The sequence below is a fragment of the Pinus tabuliformis genome, chromosome 1_1 (assembly GCF_031772625.1).
Source record: "Pinus tabuliformis cultivar Carrire ecotype Pingquan chromosome 1_1, CPIR1, whole genome shotgun sequence".
NCBI classification, from domain to species: Eukaryota; Viridiplantae; Streptophyta; class Pinopsida; order Pinales; family Pinaceae; genus Pinus; species Pinus tabuliformis.
The window spans coordinates 27199569-27222913 of NC_142297.1; the positions used below are offsets into that span (position 1 = coordinate 27199569).

The window sequence follows — 23345 nt, forward strand, 5'->3', positions numbered from 1 at the left end:
GAAGAACCTCTAGGGGAGAAGAAGAAGAAACATTCCTCTGAAGCAAATGGCTACAAGTAGAGATGTTGGGAGCAACATCTTGTCCAAAGATGAATTTGCAAATCAGATCGAAGATTTCAAGAGTGATATGAGGCATTTTCTTGCCATGCAACTGGATACCTTGCGGATCCAAAAGAAGCAAGAAGAAGCGAAGAGGGCTTTGGTCATTTTTTGTCCTAGGTGCCTTAAAAAGCATCCTAGGAACGAATGTCCAATGCACTCCCTAGAAGTGTGTTTTCTATGTGAAGAATACCATCCTACAGATCAGTGCCCTTCCTTGCCCAGAATCAAAGCTGCATATCAAAGAGCCAAGGGAGTCACTGAATCACTCTATTTTATGAACCAAAGGAGGCCACATGGACCTAGATCTTACCAGTAGGAACTGCAAGGGATACCCGAGACCTATTATGACCCTTATCAAGCCACTTTCATGCCTTCTTGGGATCCCCCTGTTCATCCTTCCTGGTCTACACCTCCTCCTTGGTCATATTCTCCTTGTTCCTTCACAGATCCATATTATGCCCAACCAGTTGCTCATTCATTTCACTCTTATGCTCAACCACAGCCTCAGTGGAATGCACCTTATCAGGAGTGGAGGCCCCAGTACAACTCTCATCCCGCTCATTTTCCTCCACCACCTGCTCATCCACAACCATCGCCTCCTCCTCCACCAAGGCAACCCCAAATGCCTACCCAACCACAATGCCATCCATCTCCATCTCCATTTCACACCTCCACTCACCCACCAGTACCACCATTTCCAAATCCACACATTGGGGTAGCTCAACCCAATTTCAAAGATGAGGCACAACATGTGCAAATGACTCCTCTTGAGCTCAATGGTGTTCACCAAAGCTCAGGAAAGGCATTGCAAAAAAGAGATCATCTTGAAAGCTTTGAAGGATCACACCCAGAAAAAGAAGATTCAAAAGAGGAGATCAAAGAACCATGGGTTGCACTAGATAAAGAGAAGACATCAGAAGCAGAGATAAAGAAAGATCCCTCATGGTTAACATTAAATCCTCCATGTACTCAAGAGAAAGATCAGCAAAAAGAGGAAGATCAGAACGTCATGATAGAAGGTGACATGAAGAATGATCCAAATCAGCAAGATGACCAAGGATATAAAAGCTATATTGAGATATGGTTTTAGAAGGTCACTAAGTTGTAGCAGTACTCTCCTCCTCAGCTATGTTTTGTACTTTCAAAGTCATATCATTTTGTCTCTGAAAGTTGGATAGTTGTCAAAGCATGCATTCCGAGCCTTTACATCATCTTGTCTCTAATCTCGATGTGCACATGGCTCCATTGGAAGTATTCTTATACTTGAAAATGATTTTGTTTTTCAAGTAGGGTAGGGTAGAAAAAAGAGAAAAAAAGAAAAAAAGAAAAAAGAAAAAGAAAAAAATGAAAAAAGGAAAATAGAAATCTAAGGTGAAAACCTCCTCGGAGGCGCCTTAGGTTGGCTCATTGATTGAAAACCTCCATGAGGCAGTCAATGGGTTGAAAAAAAAAGAGAGAAAAGAGAAAAAGATCTTTGGGTGAAAACCTCCCTTGGACGCGCCCAAGGCAGGCAATTAGGGTGAAAACCTCCATGAGGCGCCCTAGTTGTTTTTCAAAAAAAAAAAAAGAGAAAAAGAAAAAGAAAAATAAAGCTAATCTCCATTTCATGTTGTAGCAATGACATTGCAGGTTGCAAGAGGGACGTTTCATGACAGGAGGAGCACTCAAATCAAAGGCAAAGGAGTTTTTGTGCCTTCTACAAGAAGTTTCGTATCTTCTACAAGAAGCTTACAAAAAATCCAAATTGATCTCCGAGGAGGACCTGAAGGCTTGGAATATGTCCATGAGGCCTACCCACATCCATGTTTCCATTCCTCACCCCTTTTCCATCATTTTTTTCATGACATTAAGCTTCTTTCCTCAAAACTGTGTCTTCTACAGGAAAGCTCTGAATTTCTACAGGAAACATCCTGTAGAACCTTTGGACGAGCCAAATCCAATTTCAAAAGTGAATCTGATGGTGGGAGTCTATTGGTCAGGCCTGCAAGCACTTGTGTGTCCATCCCTTGCCTTTCTCCATCATTTGTCCACTTCATTTGCTTCTCATTGTGCTTCTACAGGAACTTCCTGTAGAAATTGTGGGAAACTAGGCATACATTTCAAAACGTGGTTTGGCGAACATGCTAGCTTCCTCAAGGGTTCAGAGGTCCTCATGCAGTCTTCCAACTCATCCTCCACCATCTCCATACCTGCATCACAAACAAAATTCATTTTGTCATACCATGCAACCAAAATGCAAAGTGCCTTGAAGCAAAAACACATAGGGCAGAATTTGTTTTTGCCATAACTTGAAAACCATGCATCCATTTGACAAACCGTTTTATGGGGGATTGTACAAGGACGATGACAACATGCCTGAACAGTTTCATGCAATTCTGGTGCACGATTTCCAAGGAATCAGCCTCCATCACCATCAGCCATTTTTGCATTTTCTCCATAACCGTGCATCCGTTTCAAAACCTGTTTCATGGGGAGATGCACATGGATGATAGTAGCCTACCCAAGCAGTTTCAGCTGATTCCGATGCACGGTTTCCGAGAAATCGACCTCTGAAATCTTCAGCTAGTTTCCATTTTTCTCGAAATCTGTGCATCCATTGATCACGAATTTGCTATGGGAGATGCATAATGATGGTAGTAACATGCTCACCGAGTTTCAGATCAAACCGATCTACCGTTTGGGAGAAATGGCAAAAAGAAGTTCTGGTTCGGGGAAGATGCAGCAACAACAGCTTGAATGTGTAGATTTGAACGTGGAAACAATTGTCTGGAGCTTGGATCCGGCCAGAGGACACCTGCACATGAAAAACACAATCAAATATTAGCAGCCAAGCCATCATGCAACCACATCAACACATGCATGCAGCAAAGCTTCACAGCAGCCAACTGACTTTCAGGTACGTGACAAAACCGATTCCTCTGTTTGCATGAATCTAATCTGAACATTGCATGAATGAATGAGATGGTTAGGATTAAAAAAATCGGTGGCCAGATGACTAGCCACCCACATCTAGTTCAACAGCACTTGGTGGGTGAATGAGACACGTGCGCTTAGCCATGCACATGAAGGAAAAAACGGACAGTGTTGGTTGTTTAAACTCCAGTGCAATGAGTGGATGAGATCACAGGCAGAGAACACACAGTCGACAACTGCAGTTCATGATGGCACAACAATTGCATGGGCTAGCACACGTATGTGCCACCTCACCCCAAAAATCACGCATGTAATCTGAGCGCTCAGCTGAAATTCAAAGGCTGTTGTTCATCTGCACTTTCCACATCGTCAACTGAAGTCTGCACAATCTATTAACTTGTCATCCTCCACCAAGCTTTCTCGGCCACATTTTTTAACCCACCTATGCAATCACGTTCTATAGGAAACGGGTGGGTCTTCTACAGGAAGTATGACACAGCGTTTTGGAACAAAGAAACCTGAGCTTTCCCTCATCAGCTTTGGAGTTCCAAGAAGGGTAGGCTCGGAAGCACTCTTCCACGCATGATATATATTTTGAAAGGTGGTGAATTGACTATCTGGAGTAGGAGAATTAGAGACCATTTTGCCTGTAATTCTCTTATAAAGAAGGCATATGCAGCTGTGAGAGCCAGCCTATGGAGGTAACTTTTAAAATTTTCATATCTGAATTTTCCCTGAGAAGAAAACCTGGTCTCTGTCCTCTCTCTGTAGAAGCAAACTCTTCCTCTCATAACCAGATAGCTGAAGAATTCTTAATGTCCTTCAGATCTCTTTCTGCCAAAGAAAAAAGAAGAGAATAGAAGAAAAAACGTGGTTAGGGTCTTTTGCATGCATGAACATAATTGTTAAAACAGAGTAAGGTATCATATCAGAATTTTATGCAAATGATCCAGGATTGTAAAGGGATTATGTGACAGATCCAAGCTAGTTTGGAGATGTCTAAATCGAGAACAGGAGAAGGAAAATATGGTGCATTTCCTGCGTCCCAGACTATTACAACAGCTCTCATTATTGCAGCCTGGTACTCTTCCAATATTGGTGTGCTATTGCTTAACAAATGCCTACTTAGTTTTTTTGGATTCAGATACCCAATATTCCTCACAATGTTGCACATGTGTGCCTGTTCATCTTATGGTTTTCTGGCAATTTCATGGTTAGAGATTGTACCAATGCAGTTCATCATCTTCAGGAGACAGTTTCTTGAGATATTGGCACTGAGCTTCATTTCCTCCTTCTCGGTTGTTTGTGGCAATACTTCTCTACGCTATTTGCCAGTCTCCTTCAATCAAGCTATTGGGGCAACAACTCTCTTCTTCACAGCAATATTTTGCATTTATAAAAACATGTAAGAGGGAGTCTTCTGTGGTTTATATGGCCTTGGTGCCTGTGGTATTTGGCATTGTTATTGCAAGCAACAGTGAGCCATTATTCCACCTTTTTGGCTTTTTGGTTTGCCTAGGATCAACGGCTGCCAGAGCATTGAAATCAGTTGTTCAGGGGCTCCTGCTTACCTCTGAGGCAGAGAAGCTTCACTCTATGAATTTGCTCATGTGCATGGCACCAATTGTTGCGCTATTATTGCTTCCTATTACTCTTTTTGTGGAAGGTAATGTAGTAGCGATTGCTATTAAAAAAAAGCCATAGAAAACACCTTTATCATATTCCTGTTGCTTGGAAACATGACCATGGCTTATTTTGTGAATTTAACCAACTTCCTTGTTACAAAACATACGAGTGCCCTCACGTTGCAGGTTTTAGGAAATGCCAAGGCCACCATTTCTTCCATATGATTGCATGTACTTGCACACTCATAACAAGGCTGAGAATTCAACAGGAAAGGCAGCAGGCCGTGAGGGAGAAGAGCAGAAAGGAGGAGAAGATGAATGCTGCCACAACACCGTTCAAGGAGAAGGCACCCCCAGCCAAGCAAATCAGAGAAAATTGGTTCTACAGGAAGTTAGCAATCTGTTTCTACAGGAAGACAGAGTCTGTTTCTACAGGAAGACAGAACAGTTCTACAGGAAGTTTGAAAGAAGGAATCCAAAGGAGAAATCAGACGAGATGATTAGCCAAGGAAGCCACCCGGGCCATCAAAGACAAGGGGAGAGATTTGGTTGCTCAGAGGATGAGCAACACTTTCAGTAGGGGGGTGATGATGAGCCCCAACAATGTACAATTATTTGGGCTCATTCAACTTCCTAATTTGACTTAGTCCACCATTCTCATTTGTTTATTGCATGTTTTTTATTATTTTTATGTTAATAGAGTGAATTTGGTTAGTCATTATGCCAACAAGTCTAATGGGTGCTTTGTGTAGCCTTGTTGGTCAACTTGGAGACAAAATTGAAGGTCTTAATGAGCACTTGGCAGCCAAATTCGTGGGAGAACAAGCTAGAGGATTTGTAGGAAGGTCTCCCCCTCATTTATCGGCCCTTACCTCGAATTCTCCACCATCAGCTCGGAGTTCAAGGGCCACCGAATCAATCAGCTCAAGGGCAACCAAGCAAGTCAAGTTGGACTGTTGTTAACTCCAAGTCTTGGGCAGCCAAGTCCCTAACTTTTAGGAGGACTGTTGGGTCCTCAAATTGTATAAATAAGAAGGCTTGGGGCCTCATTTTGGTTAGCTAGTGGGTAGTCATTTTGTAGCTAGTTAGTCATTTCGTTTTAGCCATTAGTCAGCTAGTTTGTAGTTCGATTTTTATGCAATAGAGTAGCTTTGCTTTCAGCTCATGTTCAAGCTCTTCTTGTGGACAATTTTGATGTAACTTTTCATTTCTTGATTAATAAAGATGGATCCAGCTCTAAATCGCTCTTGGGAGGCTGTAGTTCTTGGGGTTGGGCCCATCTCAAGCGCCCAGTACCTCCCTTGTTTATCTTTATGTGTTTGCTGCATTCTTGAAATAAAATCTGCTCTTTAGATTTAATTCATGCTTTGTTACTTAGGTTTCTTTCGATGGTTCAAGTAGCTTCTCATGTTTATAACAGATTGGTAGGAGTTTGTATGCATTTAGATCATTTGGCATGTTCTTGCTCACGTGATGTATATGGTTCTCTTTTCAAACAAGGCTGTTGTTTATTCATTCATTAACCGTTGGATTGAGTTAGCTAGGACTTGGTTTGGTTGCAAGAATTCATTGATTTGTTTGAATAAGCATTGTGCAGGGCATCTCTATCACCTTCATCACCTCCTCATTCATCTGAGCCTCGTTCAGGTCAGCTCCTCCATCACTAAGTCTGTTTCTTCATCTCCCATCTGCTCTTTTGCCACGTTACCCTACCTTCTTCTCCATTGTTGCCTCAACTACCTTAAAGCCAAATCAGCCTTCCACATATCATCTCATCACTCCATCCGGCAGTTCCTAGGTCACTTCAGACCCCCATCCTACCTCCATAACCATCCATGCATCTTCCATCAACCATCCATCCTCAAAAGTCCAATTCATAAACATCCTGTAGAAGAATTACAGAACATCCTGTAGAAGACTTACAGGACTTCCTGTAGAAACCCCTGCAGACTTCCTGTAGAAGTTCATAAGCATGGTTGCATGTCATCCAGACCTTGTGAAACTCTCAGAGAGGATGTCAGGTATCCCTTAGACCCTTTCTGTACCATCCCAACCTTTTCCAAAGCATTTCATCCCTTGATCCATCCCTGCACAGTGGAAAACTAGTTAGAAGCACATGCATGATAATTTCAACAACTTAATCAAAAATACAAAAAGACGTTTTCTTCAGATAGTGATAACTTAGACACATGCATTTTACCTTCCTAGAAGTAATGGCATCTCTTTTCGTTGTTTGCATTCTTTCCTTTGCATCAGTAGGACTAGCTGGTAGAATTAGGGTTTGCTAGGGTTTGTGTTTCCTTTTGGCTTTCAGTTTCTTTTCGCAAGTAGATTAGTCTCCTTTGAGTTAGCTTTCATCCATCATTCATAAAGATTCTTCTGTGAGCCTATAGAAGTTGGCTTGAGCCCTAGCGGACTTGTGCCACCTAACCAAGTGACAGCTGCGACAAGAGCTAGTACTTGTGCATACAGCACCGTCGCTTCCAAGTTTGTACGAACTACCGGGTTGATAAAATTAAGAGACAGGAAGCCCCAGGAGTTGTAGCATTATTGCTACAATACTGGAGCTCACCAACTTGGACACCTGTGTATGGCCATTTGCAATCTGAATGAAAGCATTAAAGTAGAGCATCCTGAAGCATTGTTGAAGCCATGATAAAGCAGTTCTGAGACATGAAGATGATAAAGAATTAATCCTTCTATCTTGAAGAAGAAGAGCACTATGACAGGGGGATTCACAGACCCATGAAGATCTACCATTCATGAAGAACAGAAGTAGTTTGATAGGGGGAGTCCCAGAGCACTCCTTTGCCATTGATGTCAAAGGGGGAGAGAAGAAGAATATTTCCATCAATAACAAAGGGGGAGATTGTTGAACTAGGTTGTCATTGATGTCAATATGCCAATATTATGGATACTAGAGGATGACATGAAGCCAAGGGGATGCAGAGCAGATTCATGAAGAGACAGGAGCAAAGGCCATCAGGATAGCCGAGCCATATATATATATATATATATATATATATATATATATATATATATATATATATATATATATATCTCATATATCTATGCGGAAATAGACATATATGCAAGGATGTGGTCTTTGAAAGACACTGCCAAGCCAAGAGGAGTAGATGGAGATGAGAGGAGCAGACAGAGCCACCAAGCCATCGGAGAGCCATGTCAAAGCAAGAGGAACGCTGCCTGTAAAACAGGAATATCGGAGCAAATGGAGCAAATGGACCGAGAGTAGCTACAGGAGCAAGAGGAGCCATCGGAGGAGCTATCGGAGCCATACTTATAGACCATACATATATGCCAAAGAAGAGGAGCAATGGAGCAGACAGAGTTAGCGGAGCTATAGGAGCAAACAGAGGAAATGGAATAGAGCATATATATATGCCATATCGAAGGAGTGTCAGAGCAGAGGAGCCATATCGAAGACAATACTTCATATATATATAGTTGTGTTTAAAGCCAAACTTTCATCAAAGAGGGAGAATACATAGGAGCCGTTTGACCTGCCAGATCAACGGTCCAGAAGAAATCACAGAGGAGAAGAGAATCCTTATCGCATCGGTGGAATTCCCTTGGAGTCATCGGAACTATTCAAGGTGCAAGTAGCGAAATTAGAGCCGAAACTCTTATCAAGAAAAATAAAAAGCATATCGGGTCCGTGGAGGACTTGTATCATTTCGGAGGTAGAAATCAGCGAAATCGCCGAAGGACCCGGAGCTGAAACTCTTATCAAGCAAAATAGAAAGCATATCGAGTCTGCGGAGGACTTGTATCATTTCGGAGGTAGCGATCAGCGAAATTACCGAAGAACCCGGAGCCGAAATTAAGTTAGGAAGGAGTATAAGGAGGTGTCGGGTCCGCATTCCTTGTCGGAGAACGGAGCAACAGTGTAGTGGACGCGATATGCAACTTAGTGCTGACCATCCGATCTGAAGGAATAATGGACGACGGAGATCTAATCGGCAATCGGCATATCGGAGCGATCGCGTCGGAAGGATCGGGGGAAGAGATATGTGACATCACCGATAATTGGAGCCAAAATATTATAAAATAGAGCCTAAAGGTGCGTCGGGTCCGCAAACCCTTTGTATTACAAAACTGGCGATGCGAACCTGCTGAAAAGCCGGACCCGAAATCATTAAGAAGCAGAGTATAGAGGGCCGTCAGGTCTACAGAACTATCGCATCGCAAGAGGCCACGATAACCCCGACATCTCGGACCCAAAATAATTTTAGGAAGGGATGTAATCGGCATATCAGGTCCGCAAGGGCGTCGGAGGTTGGAGTTAAGGGATTAATTGGGATCGCCGAAATCTGGACCCGCCGATAATTATAAAGGCGGGTGGATAAGATTTGAAATCCGCGAATGTTCATATTGAGCAAAATTACATGGGTTCTCGTGTATTAAAATATATGTGACCGCGGGGTTTTATAGTATTGGCCATATATTTGTATATGTGCATTTCCATGGGGCTTTAAAGCTTAGCCCGATAGTTAACACGTGGTTGGGCGGTGGCTTCCGATGGGTGATTAAAAGCACCGATAAAAAGGTGGCTCTGATTCTAAGTAAGTCCAAGGTTTATAGAAGGCACATAGCCTAAGGAAAGCTTTCGATAGACATAAAAGCGGTGATAAAAGGGTGGCTCTGATTCTTAAGTATGGAGGCAAAAATACTGTAAGGAACAGTCCCGATAGCTTGAGAAACCAAATCTTGGCGATTATGATTATGATAAGGACGTGGCTGTCCGATAAAAAATGCCATCCCTGTGTATGCCCACAATTATTGGCAAAACAGCGCTGTTACAAGTTTTTGAACTTGTGTTCTCTAACGGATGACTCGATCCTTGCTCATTGATTCAACGTGTCCTATGAAAACGAATGGACAGAGGAAGCTACAACGACAAACAAGCCAACAAGTGAGGAAGCTGAAGCAGGCAAGAAAGAAGCTGAAGAGCCAAGCGAGAAAGAGGAAACGAATGGACAAAGACAAGTATGCATAAAAAAGTAAATAGAGGACTGCATGTGTGTGATGGTTGTTGCAAACAAACCAGAATATGAGGTAGCAGAAGTAGCAGAGGTGGTGGAGCATTGTTTGAATTTGCTAGTGAACACTACTGCAGCTGTTGAACACTGTTGGAGCTGCTGTGGGGGTGAAGAACTAGAGTGTGAGGTAGTAAAAAGCAACAGAGGCTGTAGAGGCTGCAGAAGCAGCGAAGGTTATAGAGGCAGCAACAGCAGAAAAGGCTATTGGAGAATATGCATGGGCAGTGTGCAGAGCTGTGAAGACTCATCCATAAGAAGACATGGTTGTCATTGATACTGTAGTTTGGAGACTACAATGAAGCTGTAAATAGACAGAACTCAACAGAGAAGAGTTCTAAGAGCAGAAGGATTGGAGTCCTTGGGGTTGGAGCCTTAAAAGTGAGAAGGATGGGAGTCCTTGAGGCTGGTGCCTCAGAAGTGAGACTGGATTGGAGTCCTTGGGGTTAGTGCCTCAAAAGCAGGAAGGATTGAAGTCCTTTGGAGTTGGTGCTCTTAAGTCCAAGATTGGTGTCTTGGGAAAATAGAGTTGGTGCTCTGGACGTTGGAGCCTCACCAAATTCCAAGTTGGAGCTTGGCAACCGATTGTGACCATCTATATATTGTATTTATTTTACTGCACAGTTATATTAATAAAAGCATTTATTCTTTTTGTTCATATTGTGTTCTGAATATATATGTTTTAACTGGTAAAACAATAGTGGGAAAAAGAAATACTGATTCACCCCCCTCTCAGTATTTCCAACAAATACCCAATCACTTACATCAAAACTTCTTTCCCTACAATGTTGATTTGCTTGTTGTTTCCTTCTATTCAGCGCCAAGGTAAGGTTATCCTTTAAGAGCTAGAGAACTTTTTGTTGATGCTATATGTGATCTCCCATGGCTCGAACCTTGGAATTTTCTCTTAAATATGATGTGATGGATGGTGGATGATATCCATAAAGTTCCATAAGTGGGGTCATTTTTGTTGCAGTATGGAAGGAAGTGTTATATCACCATTCAGCCAGAGGCAACCATTTGACCCATTGTGTCTATTTATCAGATACAAACCAAGGAATATATCCTTCCAAACATTTGTTTACTATCTCAGTTTTCCCATCAGATTGAGGACGCTAAGATGAGCTATGATTCAACTGAGTCCAAAAATTTCCAGTGAAAATGGGATCTCTATTGCTTACAATAATGTTTGGGTTTCCATGTAGCTTTTGAATTGATTCCATAAATGCAGTAGAAACTATAATTGCTTTAAATGGATGAGATAATGCACAAAAGTGTGCATACTTCATAAGTCTATCAACTGCGACCATGATAACACTCTTTCCTTCGAACTTGGGTAAACCTGTGATAAAATCCATTGGAACCTCCTCCCAACATTGTCTTGGAATGGATAAGGGTTGTAATAGTCTTGGGGTCTTAATTGTTTTAAATTTATTTTGTTGGCAAACCAAAAATTCTACCACAAACTTTGAATATCCAATTTAAGGTCATACCAAAAAAACTCCTTCTTATCACTGTGGTAGGTTTTTATAAATCCTAAGTGCCCTCCTAAGGGAGAGGTATGCAATTCCCTAAGAATCTTTTGTTTGAGTTGGGAATTCTTACATAGATATAATAGATCCTTGTACCATAGCGAACCATTTTTCCAGCTAAATGTATCAGATGTACTGGGCTCTTGTTGTATCTTTTAAATGAATGCCCACACTTTCTCCTCATTCTTCCATTCATCCCTTGTTTCGTTTATCCAATCTGGTTGGATAATAGAAAATGCGCAAAGAAATGCTTCCACATCCTCATCAATTCTTGAGAGTGCATCTACCACAACATTTTGCTTCCCTTTTCTATAGATGATTCAAAGTCATAGCCCAACATCTTTTTGACCCATTTTTGCTGCTCTTTTGAAGATAATATTTGTTCCAAAGGTTATTTAAGACTATCATGATCTATTTTTACCTTGAAGTGTCTTCCCATTAGGTAGGGTCGCCATTTCTTAAGTGCATGTAGTATTGCCAGCATTTCCTTATGATAAATAGCTTTGTGTAAATGATTTCCTTTGATTGGACGACTTTCGAAAGCAATGGGTCTTTCTTCTTGCATTAAAACAACACCAATTCCATTTCCTAAGGCATCAAATTCCACAATAAAGGTTTTTTTGAAGTCCGGTGTAGCTAAGACTGGTGCTTGGCACATAGCCTCTTTAAGATGTTCAAATGCATTTGTTGCTTCTGGAGTCCATGATAATGCATCTTTCTTCAATAATGTTGTTAGAGGTGCTACTATTCTACCATAACTCTTAACAAACTTGCGATAATACCCTGTCAACCCGAGAAATCCTCATTGATGCTTTATGGATGTGGGGATTTTCCATTCCTTAATGGTTTTAATTTTGCTAGGGACATTTTTGCATATAATTGTTTCTCCTCCAATATTTTGAGCACTATGTTAACATGTTGGACATGATATTTCCAAGACTTGCTGTAGATTAGTATATCATCAAAAAATACTAAGACAAATGTTCTAAGGAAGGGTTTGAAAATGGAATTGATCAAACCTTGAAATGTAGAAGGTGCATTAGTAAGGCCAAAATGCATGACCAAAAATTCATAATGACCCTCATGAGTTCTAAATGTTGTTTTGGAATGTCTTCAATTTTCATTCTGCTTTGATGATATCCTGAACAAATATACAACTTGGTGAAGTAAATTGATCCATAAAATTCATGAAATAATTCATCAATCACAGGAATGGGAAATTTATCTTTAATAGTGAGCTTGTTGAGCTCCCTATAATATGGACACATGTGCCATGATCCATCCTTCTTGTGAACAAATATTACTGGAGCAGAGAAAGAACTTTAACTAGGTTGAATTATATCAGCCTCTAGCATTTCTGCACCCATACATTCAATTTTACTCTTTTGGACATAGGGATATTTTTAAGGCCTGATGTTTGGAGGAACACTTCCTGGAATCAAATTGATAGCATGATCATGATCACGAATATGTGGGATGCCTTTGGGAGTCTCAAATACCTTGGAATGATTGTCCAAGACTTTTTGGACATCTCGAGAAATGGATGATTTTGATGTGAGAACCTCTAGTGAACATAATTGTGTAATTATGCCTCATTGTTCTCTCTTTACAAGCTTTGTAATTCCATTAGTTCTAGTTATCTTTTGGAGTTTCCCTGTGATACCCCTTAATTCAACTTCCTTTCCTTCTGAAGAGAATTTCATGAAAATTTCTTGAAAATTAATTGCTATTGTACCCAAGGATTGTACCCATTGGACTCCGCGTACAACATCAGCACCACCCATTGGAATGGAAAGCATTAGGCTATTCAGTACATATTCTCCCATGGATAGCTTGATATTATGGCACTTTCTTGAGCAATTTATGGTTCCTCCACTTGCAACCATCACTTGACATTCTCGTCCTGGATATAGAAGGAAATTAAATTCTTTGGATATCTCACAATGAATAAAATTATGGGTACTTCCCGAATCAATAAACACTATTACCTTTTTCTTATTGATATGCCCTTCTATCTTGATAGTTTGAGGAGTGGTAATTCCAGCCAATGCATTACAAGATATGGTCAAATACATTTCTTCTTTTTTCTAGGGTTTGTTCCTAGTGTGTATCCTCTTCTTTTGATGTTTCTTGTTTCGTTTCTTCCTCCTCTTCACAATCTATGTAAAATAATTTCTTATTGGCAGACTTATGACCTTTGGTGTATTTGTTATCACAACTGTAACAAAGCTCTTTTTCTCTTCTTTTTTTTTCCAATTTTTGTGGTGTCAACCTTTTAAGTTATGGATGGCTAGGGGCAACAACATTTCCATCTTTATGATTGTGAGTGGTAGGCTTCCTAGTTTCCATAATTTTGCTTTCCATTTTTCTTGCCAACCTGAATACCATGATGAATGTGGTTCCCAAAGGTGGACCTCATGTTCGATGTTATATTTTAAATTTCCTATGAACACATTAATCCTATGCTCCTCTAGAATATCTTTTACCCTTATATTCAATTTTTGCAAGTCCTCAATGTGCTTCATTATTGAACCCTTTTCTTTGAGATTTATCAATTGGCTGAAAAAAGTGTTGCTTTTTGTATCCTCATAATGTGCTATCATTTCATCCATAAAAATATCCCAAGTGACAATTTGCTTACAAGAGAAAAGCCATCGATACCATACAAACTAATTTGGTTCGAAATATAAATTTTCAATGTGTACCTTTTGTGTGTTTTGCACATTATGGAGATCAAAAAATTGCTCCATCTGTAGTATCCATGTTCTGGGATCCTTGCCATCAAACTTCCTCATATTGATCTTTGAAACATGGTGGTTTTTCAATCCAATGTTAGAGTCTATGAAATCATTATTAACATTTATTTTTTTCTCATCATGAGTTTCCTTTTACTACCCTTTCACCATTAGTAAGCATTTCTTGTAGAAACTTTGTCAAATCTGTCTTCAAATCTTCCATGCCTATTTTCAAATCTGCCTTCGAATCGTCCATCTTAGTTTCCACGCCATCCATCTTAGCTTCCATGCCGTCCATCTTAGCTTCCACGCCATCCATATTAGCTTCCATGCCGTCCATCTTAGCTTCCATGTCATTAATCTTAGCTTCTACACCTTTCTTTAACCCATCCATATTAGCTTCCATGCCTTTCTTTAAACCATCCATCTTAGCTTCTATGTATTTCTTTAAATAATCCATATTAGCTTCTATTACTTTTTGTTGTGGGGAAAAGTATCCGACTCGGAATGACCCTATCCCTACTCTAAGGGTGATAGTTCCTTAGCAACAACTGAAAGTAAAGCTTTGATATTTTTCCTTTATGAAAGTACAGAGAAGGAAGAAAAGATTGACCAACCGATATCCTTCGCTTTTGTCGATCTTGTCTTCTCTCTTCGTCCCTTGCTCCCAGCTCCTTGTTCTCTTGCCGGCCCAGCTACACAAAGATCCTGCACAAACAAGAGAGGGAAACTACAAGAAACATGTACTCATAACTGATGCACGGATTAGAGTGAATCAGATATACAAGTAAATACAATACATCAATGCAATACAAGTATATAGGAGAACATTCAAAGCTTTATTGATAGAAGTAAAAGGTTCAGAGAAGGTTACAACCATCAATGGCTCCAATCCAGCAGCACCTCCCCAGCAGCAAGAAATCTCCTCTTCCCCTCTATAAAAGCAATCACCCAATAGCTCTAACTGTAAACCAACAGCACTTCCTTGCTTTGCACAAAATTCCAGCCTCCTTAGACCTCATAGAAGAGCTCTATATATAGGAGATTTGGAGAAAGGATGAGTCAGCTTGAGGCTGGCATAAAGCTGACTAGTGTCCTCTCCCACTTTAGTTAATCTTCAGTTCTTGAGTCCACTTGGAGAATCTTGCTTCCACTTGGAGATCAAGACCTTCTTACTCATCACAGGGCGAAACCCTTGAACCAAGTGTCAGTTTGGAAGCTTCCTGGGCAGTTGACACCTTGCAGAATGACTGTGCCACTTGGCCAATCTCGCCCAGTGCAGGTAGCCTTCATTAGAGTTGACTTTCAGCGCAGGTACAAGGAGGAGCAGTTGACATTCAGCGCAGATGCTCAGTGGAGCAGCTGACATGATCCAAAAATAGCCTGTTTTTGAGTGTTTTCAGGTGGAGAACTGATGGGAAGTGCTGTGGTTTGCTGACCTTGTTCTTCTAGGGGTAAGAACAACATGTTTAGGGACTGAGGATCCCTGTAATTATTGACATTTCATGCTCCATGCTGCGAGGCACAAAAATGTCTATAACAGTTGCCCCCTAAAGTATGAGGCCGTTTATCGGGTGAAATGCTTTATCTAGAGGGTCCGAAGTTCATTCCAGTGCTGAGGAGGCGCCCTGTAATACAATACAATACAATACATTATTTTTCATTTTGTTTTCATGATCTAGCTGAGGCGGGCATTCCCATGCTCAGCTTTATAAATACATTTTGGTACATAGAACAGACGACCGTCTGATAGTAGACTGATAATTTTCTGCTGAAATTATCATCCTTTGAATAGGATGATCATCTGCTGCAATGATGTACATGTCAAATGCTTTTATATTTCCTGAATATATATCGCAGCCCGGATGGATGAAACTAGATCCGGGGTCTTCAAACTCGTTCGATCTTCACTCTAAGTACAAGTCGATCCATGTGAGAATTTCGCTGAAGTCGAACATGGAAAGACATCGCTTGATTACCGGTCAATGATGAAAACCGTTAACAAGCGCGAGAGGAATCACCGATAATGATAATGACCCTCAAGGTACCGCAGTACAATTCACGTGGCGTGAATAAAGGACTTGGCGTCGAACGCCACGCAAAATCTTCTGGTCGAAGGTCATTGATGTATACCTGTCGCCGGAAGTGAGAAACTTGCCATTGAGGCATGCAAGCTTCAAAGTACTGATGGGGTTGTTCCTAGATCAACTTCTTGGATAATGAGCTGAAGTCGACAAGAAGCGATCCGTCAAAGGAGGGCCTTAATGAATCCCACATCAATGACACGGAACGGAGCTAATGATTTTAGTGGAGGTGAAAACAAACTGTGACATATGATTCAGGGTGGCGATCATGAATGGATGAAGGATAATGTATGGCAGTGGATGGGACACGGTTGACACTTTCAGAATGACCTCTCTTGAACATATAACGACACTGATGCGATGGATCGGTAGCATTACCCCAAAATGTGGATGGTTTGGCGAAGACCATGGTGATGAGACCGGTGAATGAAACAACCCAACCCGATATGGTACGGAAGAAAAGTGTCATGTTCAAGAGCGACTTGCTACCATTAAACTTTGATGTTCTCCCAATTTTTCCCCAGTCATTTCTGACCAGTACCTCTTTATTTTTTGTCAAGCTTGAGGAGGATAACATATGCTTGTTCTATAACCTGCCCTTCGGGCAAGCCCATCGCTATGATTTAACGAGCTTAGCGATAGGGAAACTCGTTCTCGTCTAAAGACAAGTTTGTCGCTATTTAATCATTTTAACGAGTCTGACGACAAGGAAAACTCGGTCCTTTTCATTTTTAGAGAGTCTGAAAAGGTACAGAAAGTTAACTCCATAATTCCTTTTTCGTCATCTAATCCCTTAAGTCCGAAAAAGTATAAAACAATACAGAAGGGATGGGTGTTCGGTACTTTTAACGAGCCGAACAAGACAAGCGCTCGATCTTTTTGTGCAATAATCCCTCAGGTCCAAAAAGATTAAAATTTAGAGGAGGGATAGCTCTTCCGGTCATTTAACGAGCTGGAAGGCCAAAACTCGGCAAACTTTTCATATTTTACGAGTCAGTGAAAAGAGGTCAAAGAAGACTCGTCTTTTGAGGAACGAGTGATAAACAGGGATAGCAGCAGATTCCAGGTACAGGTTGGAATTTTCCAATCACGGCAGTGTCACAAGGATGGCTAGGTGAAATCACTCTTCGCAGCTGTTTCTCAAAAGAGGTAAACACACAAATGGAGGTGAATGATCGGCCAAATGAAAAGTGGAGGTGACGGTGCACAAACACGACCAAGGCTTTTATGGCTGATGAATTTACGATCTCAAAAGGTTATTTACCGGTTCATTTTTTCTGAATGAGCTTGAACTCTAGGGGAAGATTGCTCACAACTTATGTTTATTTTTTAACGAGCATGAACTATGTGCTAAAACTGCTCGGATCTTGCATTTATTTTTTAACGAGCATGAACTATGTGCTAAAACTGCTCGATATACCAGTCATAGAATAAGAACGCCTCCTGTGAGATAGCTATTTTTTAAGGAGCTTTATCTCACGAAGCTATGCTCCAATTTTGGCAAGTTTTTACCTTTGCCCCACAGAATTTCTTCATGCAAGGTCGGAATCGGCTAATCCTACGAGTTTAAAGGGTTAGACCTACAGGTTTAAAGGGAGGACCTAAAAATTTAAAAAAAAAAAATAGTCGTCCCTCGCTCACATTCCAAAAGTTTGCATGCCCCCAGACATAGGATAGAATTTCGAGGCTGCCCCTCCTCTCCCCTACCTCTGCTTTTCTTTGGGTGTTCACAGCTACTTGTCATCTTGCCAATCTAATGTTAACGATACTAGTCTTCTCGTTATTTTAAGGGGTCTTACGCGGTACTCAGTCTTCCCGTCGGCCCAACTTTTAACGAACAGCTATTTGTGACAAGAGAAGAACACTACTCAAAGACAAAACATTGGTATTATTGAGGGAGGCTTGTCTCTTTCTTATTATCCGAAGAGGGTTCTATTTGCTGCCGCAAATCAATCTCTTTCTTCGGCGATGTCTATCATTGGGTTACTCAAAGATGGTTACCCTCTGTCACAACAATAGAATCTCTTTCTTTGGAGGCTGCCCCTACTTATCCTTCAAAACATTTGTTTTAATGGGTGAGGCTTGCTTTTCCCCAAAGATGGTTACTACTTGTAGCAATAAGGGAATTCCTACTTGGGCAGTGCCCACCTATTTAGACAAAGGTGAATGACTCTTTTGCCAAACACATAACTTTAACAAAAGAATACTATTCTAGAACAACCCCTCTTCCATCCACGGATGGGGTACGGACTAGTCATATTCTTCTGCGGAAATTCTACTTTATGCCCAGGGTTTCTTCTGCCCGAAGCAGACCAGGGTGCATGCCCCCTGGGTTCCAGTCTTTCTTTCTGAATCACTCGCATTCATCGGGAAGGAGGACTGGGGGTGGAGGCGTATCTTGAGTGAACAGACCATTTAGGATTGGTATTTGACTATTTGCGATGCGAGATCCCGGAAATGAAAGTTGGTCTACGAGCTTGACCATCCTTCCTTCGTGTGGAAAACACATTACTCTAAAGAGTGAGGAGACTATCGCTCCCATGCAATAAATATAGTCCCGTCCAAGGAGTAGGTTATAATCCAAGGGTCCCTGGACGACCATCATGTTCAAATTGACGGTCTTCCCTTTCAATGTAACAGGCACATCGGGGAGGATTCCTAATGGTCGACTGGTTCCTTTATCAAAACCTGAGAGATTTCTTAACTCAGGTAAAAGCGCCGGGGAACCCAGTGCTTTCCAAGCAACAGAGGAAAGGATACTCACAGACGCCCCTTCATCAATGATAGTACCAGCCATAATCATTCTATAGATCTGGACAATGATTCTGAATGGTATACTGGCTGGTAACCGGGGTCTGCCTAGTTGATTCCAATCAAAGGATACAACCAGGTTGCTTGGTGGTGGGACCGAATATACGGCCGGGTATGACCCAGATGATGTTCCTTCCTGCGATAAAGGAATGGGCGCGTTGCCCTGACGCTCATCAGAGTCGGTGCTAATGAAAAGAACCTGGATGGTGTCATCCTTATTCTCTTCAGTGAGGGTGTCGCATGAAGATGACTCTTCGGCGACGGTGTCATTTGAAGATGGGTCTTCAATGACAGGGTCATTGGACGATGAAACCTCTGAAGGAAGAACCGAGTCAACTGCCGTTTCGACCTTTAGACTTTTGTCTGGTCTGGATTCAGTAGGTTCATTCTCAATGACCGACACTTCAGCTGACCACTTGGGCGAGTCAGCTGGATTTTCAACTATCAAGGGATTAGGCGCGAGTTTTTGGTATCCAGGAGGAAGTCGTAACGGTGAAACCGGACGATCTTCCAAAACTCTCTTTGCCTCATCTAAGAATGGACATTTGTGGATGGCATGCTTGCCTTCACACAATACATAGGGTGATCTTGGTCTCCCTCTTCGTCCTTCACTCTCGCTAGTTGACGGACTGCAATCAACATGACTATCAGAGGTTGATGCTACCGGATTGTGCAACCTTGGGGACCAGTCCCTTAGTATCCGGGGAATACAAGGACAATCACGATGGAAGTGGGTCCCTTTGCAAATGACACATGGCGATTTAGGCCCGGTCGGTGCAGTGTGTGGGTTTTTGTCAGCTGTCTTCTGTTTGCCCCCAGTCGCCTTCGCCATAGGCTCCTTCTGCTTCTTTTCTTTCTTCTTCTTTTCCTTCTTCTCCTTGGGAGGTTGACTTTTGCCAGCTCTACCTTGCGAAGATGAAGGATCAGAGGAAGTATTGTAAGAAGTGGAAGGCTGGTGGGTAGTTCTAGACTGTTCTGACTGTTGATTCGACTGCTCAGGATTAGTGGCGATCTGCACTACATTAGTTGAAAAGAGCCATACAGGTAGGCCAATTGTCAATCCTGGAAGTGACAATGTCGCCATATGAGGTGCACCAACATCTCCCCAAGAGGAGAAGGGATTTGGACTTCTGCCAAGGTTGCCTCCTTGGTTGGTGGGCTCCATACTTTTCAACTGAAAGATCAACGTGGGAATAATAGGTGATTTTGTTCCGCTTAAAATAAATTTTATTAACGACGCTTTTAGACACAAACTTGCTTTTTCATGTTTTAAGAGTCGAGAAAAAGCTAAAGATGACTCTAGTCGCCTTCGATGTATTAACGAGCCCGAAGTGACAAATGCTCGGTTGGACTTTTTCAGTTATAGAGTTTGAAAAAGGCCAAAAGAAACTGCTCTGGAGTTCTAGGCAGAGGGTGTGCCAAACTTTTCGCGAAACCACAGAATACGTTTTACGGTACGGGTGGTCGATCTTCGTGAATGCTGTGTTCACTGCATCGCGATCAGTAGGGCGGCCGACATGGCTTCCTAAGGATACAGGATAAATGCCTATAGGGGTCTCCCAATATACGCGACGGTACGCGGGAGCACAAGTCCGTATTAGTGCTATCGTCCCTCAGGAGGAATCACCCACCTTCGTAGAGATCGACAGTCACTATGTTTAACGATGCCGGAACACGTCTCTACCTAGACCTCTAGATGTTTGCGTTATGTTACAAAGCGTTGTTATGTAAATTGGATTTATTTTAATGTTGATCTTGCTTAGCAGTTTGCCTTTGAGGATCACCACGAGATGTATATATACAACTTCCTAAATGCAATCTAAGATGAGAAGCAAAACTTTTCAATCTTTCAACTTTGAAAACCTTAATCTACTGAGGGAAAAGAAAGACATCAACTTTTCACACAGATCATAGAACACACACTAAATGCACTTTTTCCTAAATCAACATGCAAACTGTCAATAATGCACATGCACAATGCAGATATTTCTTTTCTTTATCCTTAATGTTGATGTAAGACAAAAAGGAAACTGTTGTATAACTTTGAATCTAATTTCAAGCGAAAGTAAACAAGCTTTTCCAAAATCAAAAGACACCTTAAGATCGACTTGTTTAGACACTGGAAATGTATAGATTCAAACCACAAAATGAAAAACAAACAAACTCAAACAGCCATGAACAGTAACAAAACTAGCTCTTAAGATCACAAAGACACTTTTACAGTTCAGGATCTGAGAGGCCACAGCTATACTGGTTCGCTTTTCACAATGGGAAACTGTAACTGAAACAAGAAATACTGAAAGAACAATCACAGTTTCATCACACAACTGAGGCGGAATAATGTCAAGGAAAGTTGGTTTACAGCAAGTACAAATGACAAGCAATCAGTAGCAAATTAACAGTGAAAACAGGGCCAAGACTCAGTGGGAAACCTCAGGAAGACATAGCCTAACTGGTTCAGCGCAGGCTCTGGTCTGTCAAACTGACTCTCAGCGCAGTTCCCGAAGGGAGTACCTGCGCTAAAATGCAAACTGCCTTTGGACAGCCTGCACTGAGACACGAGAGTTGCGTTTACAAGGATTTCCGGGTCATAGAAAGCTCAAAAATTCACTGTTTTTGCTTAAATAAAAAGCTATAGGTCAAGTACAAGCTAAGGGATGATCAAGAGGATGAAAAGCTATCACAAAGAGCACAAGAGTCTTTTGTAGATCAGCTCTTCAAATCATGAATCTGCTCAGAAAATGAGCAAGAGTAGCAGCCCCTCTACTTCGCTTTTGATATAGTCAAAAGCTTTTCGATTTGGTACTCTTTTGTTCAGGAAATGAATAGCAAAGATACTACAAACACAAATCAAACGGATACGCTCCCCAGCGGAGTCGCCAGTTTATTGTGGGGAAAAGTATCCGACTCGGAATGACCCTATCCCTACTCTAAGGGTGATAGTTCCTTAGCAACAACTGAAAGTAAAGCTTTGATATTTTTCCTTTATGAAAGTACAGAGAAGGAAGAAAAGATTGACCAACCGATATCCTTCGCTTTTGTCGATCTTGTCTTCTCTCTTCGTCCCTTGCTCCCAGCTCCTTGTTCTCTTGCCGGCCCAGCTACACAAAGATCCTGCACAAACAAGAGAGGGAAACTACAAGAAACATGTACTCATAACTGATGCATGGATTAGAGTGAATCAGATATACAAGTAAATACAATACATCAATGCAATACAAGTATATAGGAGAACATTCAAAGCTTTATTGATAGAAGTAAAAGGTTCTGAGAAGGTTACAACCATCAATGGCTCCAATCCAACAGCACCTCCCCAGCAGCAAGAAATCTCCTCTTCCCCTCTATAAAAGCAATCACCCAATAGCTCTAACTGTAAACCAACAGCACTTCCTTGCTTTGCACAAAATTCCAGCCTCCTTAGACCTCATAGAAGAGCTCTATATATAGGAGATTTGGAGAAAGGATGAGTCAGCTTGAGGCTGGCATAAAGCTGACTAGTGTCCTCTCCCACTTTAGTTAATCTTCAGTTCTTGAGTCCACTTGGAGAATCTTGCTTCCACTTGGAGATCAAGACCTTCTTACTCATCACAGGGCGAAACCCTTGAACCAAGTGTCAGTTTGGAAGCTTCCTGGGCAGTTGACACCTTGCAGAATGACTGTGCCACTTGGCCAATCTCACCCAGCGTAGGTAGCCTTCATTAGAGTTGACTTTCAGCGCAGGTACAAGGAGGAGCAGTTGACATTCAGCGCAGATGCTCAGTGGAGCAGCTGACATGATCCAAAAATAGCCTGTTTTTGAGTGTTTTCAGGTGGAGAACTGATGGGAAGTGCTGTGGTTTGCTGACGTTGTTCTTCTAGGGGTAAGAACAACATGTTTAGGGACTGAGGATCCCTATAATTATTGACATTTCATGCTCCATGCTGCGAGGCACAAAAATGTCTATAACACTTTTTGTGTGAGTGACATTTATTTTACTTGGTCTTGTAATTTTGATATATCGTGTTGCATGTCTTCCTCTTATTAATGAGCCATGCTAGAGCTTTCAAGTTGCTTACTAGGTGTTTCCATTTTATTTATTCGCGGCATAAATTACCGATAATAATGCTTCAGGATGCCCTTTGAATTCCTTCAAACTAATTTTTCAAACCAAGCTTATGCAAAAATTGAAAAACAAAAATTACACCTTTTTTTTTCACTTTGTAGGAGCCTGATATTGAATCCGATGTATTTCTGTAATTTCAACTCTTCTAGTTCTGAAATCACAACCTATAGTAGCACTCTATGTTCTCTTTCCAATACCACCAGTCTAATTGAAATTGGATCGTCTAAGAAGGATTTATGAAAAATATCCCAAGATGACCTGATTATATACCTTTTTACAAGAGAAAATTTATATGAAGTTCCACATGTCACTGTTTAGAAATTTGGATCCAAAAAACATATAAAAGAAACTACAATCCGTCCTCCTTCTGTAACTTCTTG

General features: G+C 41.4%; 1 pseudogene; it reads left to right on the forward strand.

Moving 5' to 3' along the window:
- The first annotated feature begins 4007 nt into the window (after nt 1-4007).
- LOC149211430 (putative sugar phosphate/phosphate translocator At1g12500 pseudogene) lies at nt 4008-4865 on the forward strand (annotated as a pseudogene).
- The last annotated feature ends 18480 nt before the right edge of the window (nt 4866-23345 follow it).